Here is a 6388-nt window from a genome sequence, read left to right on the forward strand (position 1 = left end):
GTGTCCTGCAAAACAGGCAGGCGTGTGGTAGATAAAGGCCTGGAAGAGACTTATTTCAAAGAAAAGAGAAACCTGTGTGCATGTTATGGATAAATGCACTAGGCAAATTAATAGGGTCGGACTACATCCCATGTCTGGTCAGCTTCTGCATCCCCGGTGCCCTTTTGGTGCACGCATCACCCTATGGCTTTGACTCACAAGTTGGCAGTGGAACAGCTATGGCTTTACTGTCTCGTGTCCTGAGAGGAGACGAGGTGGAGGCACTGACGTCACTGGGAAAGTGGAAATAATCTTTAATCTTTCCGCTCTGTATTACAGCAATATGCCAGTGTTCCTGCAGGAGACGCGCTGGGTGCTGTGCTCAGCACCAGCTGGTGGGTAGCGCAGGACCCCTTCCCACAGCAGTCGGCTTCCCAAAGTACCTGACACCTGAGCCAGCCCAGCACTGCCAGCGCGCTGGCTCAGGGCAAGCATGATGTACAGGCCACCCCTGCTCTTCAGCACGTTTTGGTGACAGTGCAGCTATATGTCAAGTATTGTCCTCTGCTAAAGGCTTGTTACCCTTCCAGGCTTTCTGCCTGGCTCCTCTCCCAGTAAAACCTTCCCTTGCAGGGGCTGGCAGGAGGGAGAGAAGCACCACATATCACCGTGCTAGTGCTTAGGTGGACTGGTAGTCCCTCTCCCAGCGACCTTAGAGGAGAGGGGACAGAAGATGGCTGAGTCAGGCAGGGGGGAAGGATGGGGGGACAGTGCCCCGCAGCACATCGAAAGTTGCCTGGATGGGGGAAACAAGGCTTCCTTCTGTAGTTTCTCCCAGGCACAAGGAATAACCTAGGTGAGCTGCAGGGACAGGGTGTAAAAGTCATGAGGAGGTGGAAATTATAAAAGCCATTCCTGAGACCTTGCAAGACTGGGAGGGGAGGGGAGGGGAGGTAAGCAAGCAGAGGAAGAGGAAGGGTCCCATTGCTCTGGGACACCAGACGGAGGTGAGGATGCAGGCAGACGCTGAAGGGAGATAAAGTTTGCCTTTTCGTGACTGCCTTTTCATGCACCAGCCTCTGCTCTCCATCCAAAACATGGGACAGCAAGCAATAGGATGCAGGGTGGCTCAGCTGTCTCCTGCCGCCCCTCCACGTTCAGGTCCACATGGAGCAGGAGGCATCTCTAGTCCAATCCCTGCTCCACACAGGGCAGACTGCAAAGTCACACTTGGTTATTTGGGTTGTCCCATTCAAGCTTTGAAAATATGTCCCTGTATCTGTAAAAATACCAATTTAAGGCAACTGACCTTATAAATTAGGCTTGAAACTGTGCATGCAATGTTATGCACCCAGTTGGTTGCTAGTATTTTCAAAACTCTGGTCTGAAACTGTTATGTCGCTGTGAGTGCATGACTTCAGCTGAATAATCACAGCCTCACGGGACCTGGGAGAAGAGCACCCAGCAGGGAGTGTTACAAAGATGAGTCATGCTCAACAGGCCGATATTTAATAGCTGGACATGTTTCCCTGGTGTCTAACCTCTGCCTCATTTCATAATCTTTCAGGGGCAGAGGTGATGTTGCCTGAGACAACGTTTGCAAATACAACACCGACAATATCATTTTGGAGAAGATGATCCGTCTTCATGGCTTCTGGTACTAATTGCTCCTGCAAGAAGCTCTGCCGTGATGACTTTCCATATAGCACCACTATCCAGTTCACTAAAACCACATCCTAAATATAAATAAGACCTTTTCTGATCAAAAAAGCACAATGAAGTACTGTAATCATCACTATTGCAAAATTTAGAAGAATAATATCTACTGAAATATGAAGGCTGGGCATGCAAAACGTCAAAGTCTAAGAGAAGGCAAATTCCAGCTTACAACAGCTGGAGTTAGCTGAAGTTTGCAAGGCGCATCACATTTCCTTGCCTAAATCCAGAATTTTTCTCCTTCTCCCAGGCAGCTGAGGGATGAAAGGTCTTTATTTCTGACCATCTCCAGCAGGCCTTCCTACCATGCTGGTTTCATCTCCCATGTGTCCTAATAAGAGGTCTGGAGGTGTGCATAAGAAGACTCTCTTGCCCAAGACCTGCTTATGGAGGGGTTTGCTCGGTTGTCCCTCCTGTCCTCTGGCGTGCCAGAACATGAGGTGTGCAGGGACACCCACTGACGGGCACGTGCACTAATTCTGGCTTCAGGTGTCTGAATGTGCAATGCTGCCCAAGCGTCCGCCTGATAAATTAGTGCTGGAAGTCACCCCCCTTCATCATGGAAGAAGGAATGCTTCTGGCTCCGTTTACAAATTTCATGGGGTGCAGGAGGAAATACCACACCTCTCTTTAAGATATGCATGCTCAGAGACACACCTTGAGGCCTCCTCCTTCCATGTAATTTCTGACGTCTTACCAAATCTGCACTTATTCACGCACACTACAGAGAAGGTTAAAAGAAGATGTCACAGTTAATACTGGAATCTTGCTGCAAGGCTGGAAAATACAACCTAACTGGGGTAGTAGTTGCATAAAACAGTGCAGAAAGGGAGCCAGAACTTCCTGAACATTTTTAACATTATTTGGGTCATTTCCCTTCCCTGAAATGTTGCTCTTTTGGCAAGATGAGTTATTGATGTGTTGCAGCCAAAGATGTTTTCATATTTCTGGGGAAAAGCCAACTCAGCTTCAAAGAGTACTCCTTATTTCTTGGAAAGATCTTTCATTACGCAGAAAATGGTTCAGTTTTCCCTGAAAATAACCCAGCGTGTACCTGAAAATGGCATGTGGCTAACTCTGCCTGAGACAGTGAAACCTGGTTTTCTTTTCTTTCAAAACCACCTACACTCAAACCCACATGTACGCAGCATACATGTGCCTCCGCAGCAGGTCTGCAGGGCGAGCAGGGAGCCAGTTAGACCAGACACCATTGCACGGCGTTTTTGGACCATTTTTCAAACACATCCCTTAGTGGGAGCCTTTGCTGGCATCCCTGGCGCCCTGGCGTTGCCACCTCTGTATGCCAGAAAGCGCAGCCATGGTCCTCGCAGTGCCGGCCCCGGTGCCCTGGCAGGGGCTCACCTGGTGGATGCTCCCAGCGGTCCGGGTTGCCCCTGGGGCATCCCCCCCATCAGGGGGATGGGAGCAGGGTGCTACTGGGCTGCTGTCATCCCCGGGGCATGGCCGTGCTCCTGGCCCTGCCCAGGGCAGCAGCTGAAACCTACCACCTTCAGGCACTGTGGTGGGAGCTTAGTGGGCAGAGCAAGGCATCCCCAAACAGCTCCACCTGTGCCAGTAGTGACAGTCAAGTCACCTCCAAGAGGCTGGTGACCCAGCGCAGAGGCAGAGCCAGGGTGCCAGCCTCCCCCAGCATCCCCAGGCTGGCTGGCACGGCGGAGTGTGCTGTGCAGACGGTGACTCGCGGGGACCAGAGGGCATTGCAGTGGGAGAGCCAATGCTGGGGGATGGGAGGGAAGCTGGCACGGGTGATAGGGTCACCAAGTTTGGCTTGGAAACCACTATCATTATGCACAAAAATAAGGCACAACAGCTCGGTGGTTGGAGGTGATCTTTATACCACCAGTGGATAAAGGCTCCTGAAGCAGCATCTGTAGTGACAGTGTGATACAGGCACAGACTCAGCTCAGGGTCAGCTCTGCCAGGGGCTTACATGTATCAGGACCACACGCAGCAGCTCCTGCTTACTTGCAGTTTAGACAGGCGAGAGAGGAGATGACAAAGGGAAAAGACCTACGCTGGGAATTCACACACCGGTTTTGAAGACTTCCTCTTTGGGCAAACTGGTTTTTCTTTTCTTTTTTTGGAGGGGGCAGGGGGAGAATAAAAGTTGACCTTGGCTTACTGTAAGTGAGAGCTACAGGAGAAGGCAACCCTTTGCACTGCCAGCAGCCTCAACAAGCCCCCAGGCTGCTCACTGGCTCTGTGCCACTTCCACTCTGGAGGTTTGACGGATGCCTTCCCGCCACCCCCTCTTCTCGGGCTACGCATACACCTCACCAAGTCCTTCCCTGCCTGTCTCTCATTTCCATCCCTCGTCCTTCCTCAGCTGCGTGCCGCTTCAGCAGGTGACTTGCTATCAGCACCAGGAGGGATTTTAAACTTTTCAGACATCACCGTTTATTTGACTTTTTCATATTGGCAAAGCTATGCTTAGTGTCATAGCCTGCAAGTGGGGCGTTGTCCCTCTGTGCATGGACACTATGGTAGCATCCTTCCTCTGAAACTGGCTCCTACTGGAACAAGGTTCACACTTGAGACCAGATTTAAGGGTGAGAGTGATGGTGCTATTGTGCGTAGCTTTGATGAGGATCAGCTACACGCAGCCTTTTTGTCTTGCACACCCGACTCTGGAGCATCCCTGGCTTTCCTCCTTCTGACAGCCAATCTCCAGACAAACCCACCTTCTCCTGGACATGCTCAGACCGACAGCACAGCCATGCTAACCCGCTGCTCAGGTGGCACGTGGTGCTGCCTCGCACGGGAGGTGTGGGACACAGGTGAGCAAAGGCTCGTGGCTGTCGCAGCAGCTCGCCTCCTCCCCAGTGAGTCACTGTGCCCCAGTATCAGTTGGCAGGGCTATTTCTGGTGGCCAGCCTGAAGCAGCACGAGTGTGCCCATGGGACTGTAATGAGCCACTCCCAAGGTTTGACTGGATTTTTTGGGGTGTTGCTGAGTTTGGCCAGCACAGCACGCACCATATATAAAGGACTTGTTTTCCCTTTGCCCAAATGATTAGCTTTGGATGGTGACAGTTTTAGAAATGGACCTTGCTGGGCCTTTCCTGTAAGGAAAAGAAAATGATGCTTGGGGTCCAAATAGTGCTTTGGTGCTCTTTTACTGGGAATTTGCAAACTCCTTCCTCCCTGGGCATGGGATGCAAAGCAAAGCGTAGGAAGCAAAGTCCTCCCTCACAGTGGCTGAGCCTGCCTTGGAAGCAGCTAGTACAGCCCCAAGGGAAGCTGTTTCCAGCCATAGAAACCTTCCCAGTTTTGGCCACGCACAGCACCGTGCCGCTCCCTACGCCCCAGCCCTTCCCAACAGACCCGTTTGGTCCTCCCAGCTGCTGCAGGGGTCACACCTCCGGTGCCCCTTCCCCAGCTGCTGCTTCGCTTCTGCCATTTAGCCAGAAGAGCAACACACTGTCTTCCCCAAGGTCCCAACAAAAGGACTAACGCTTGGCCAAGGGCCTCCCTGCTCATGCCCACCAGCACCACACGCAGGGAGGGCCTGGCAAACTGCTCTGTACTTCTACTGCAGCTTCTCAAACTTCCATTTGGGTTAACAGGGAAACTCATTTAACCTTCAGGCAAGAAACCCCTTATTTCTACTTCTTCCAATTGCTCCTCCCAGTCTCTTCTGCCCACTGACATTTTTGCAGGATTAGAAAAACAAGGGCCTGAATTTAGGAGGAGTTAAGAAACCTCCAGAAACCAGGCAGCAAGCAAAACCCTCTCACTTGCAGGAGGCATGGGAGACAAGAGGGGGAGCAGGGTTGCAAAGCAGCAGCAGCTACAAGAAAATGGGAAAAAGGGGAATTTGAATTCTCTGTCTCTCCCCATGTTGTTTCAAAGGCATAACCTGAACCTGATCTCCCTTCATGAAGAGAGTGGGGAGCTCAGCACATCCTCAAAGGAGCTCCACACCTGCTGTAGGCTGCTCACACCAGGAAGCCCTGCGGAGGAGCACAGTGGTGGGCTCAGTCTCTGGGTCAGAGGCCAATCTGAGGACAAGAAACCTGCTAAGCCCAGGAGGAGAAAAGGCACCTCTGGCTACTTAATTTCACCAGTCACTGTGAGCAGTGGGTTTCTCCGCTTGTATTTTCCATTGCAGTTAGCATGAGTCTCAATATTCCCCCAAGAGAAAATGAAACTACACACCAGAAATCAACACAAACTGAGGCAAACCATTTGCAAAATCCCACAGCTCAGTGCAGACCAGCCATCCCCTTGGGGCTTGTGCTGGCAGGGTTTTCCCACCGTGCCTTTTCATTCCCTCCTCCTCACCTCCAGCCTTGATTGCTCCAAGTACACAGCTGCTCAAGCAACCAGATTAGAGAAATGATCTTCCCCCTCCCAGGTTATTTCCAACCCAGTTAATTTCCCTGACCTTGTGCCCCAGGCGGTGGCACAAACCGGTGAACCTACGCAACACAGGGATCAACCGCTGTGGGATATGCTCGAGGGATGTGATATGCTTGGGATATGATGTATTGCTCCAAAGAGAAATCCCTGCTTAACTGCAGCTTGAGGCTCACCTGCAAAAATCCTAAGCTATTCGAAAGCTCACAGAGCTGGTAGCAATGCTTGGTGTTCGGTGTACCTGTGAACAGCTGTTTGTTGGCTGTGTATCAGTCCTCTGAAGTGGTATTTGTCATGAAGCCTCATACTGTTTA

Source organism: Aquila chrysaetos, chromosome 3, assembly GCF_900496995.4.
Source record: "Aquila chrysaetos chrysaetos chromosome 3, bAquChr1.4, whole genome shotgun sequence".
In the NCBI taxonomy this organism is placed as follows: domain Eukaryota; kingdom Metazoa; phylum Chordata; class Aves; order Accipitriformes; family Accipitridae; genus Aquila; species Aquila chrysaetos.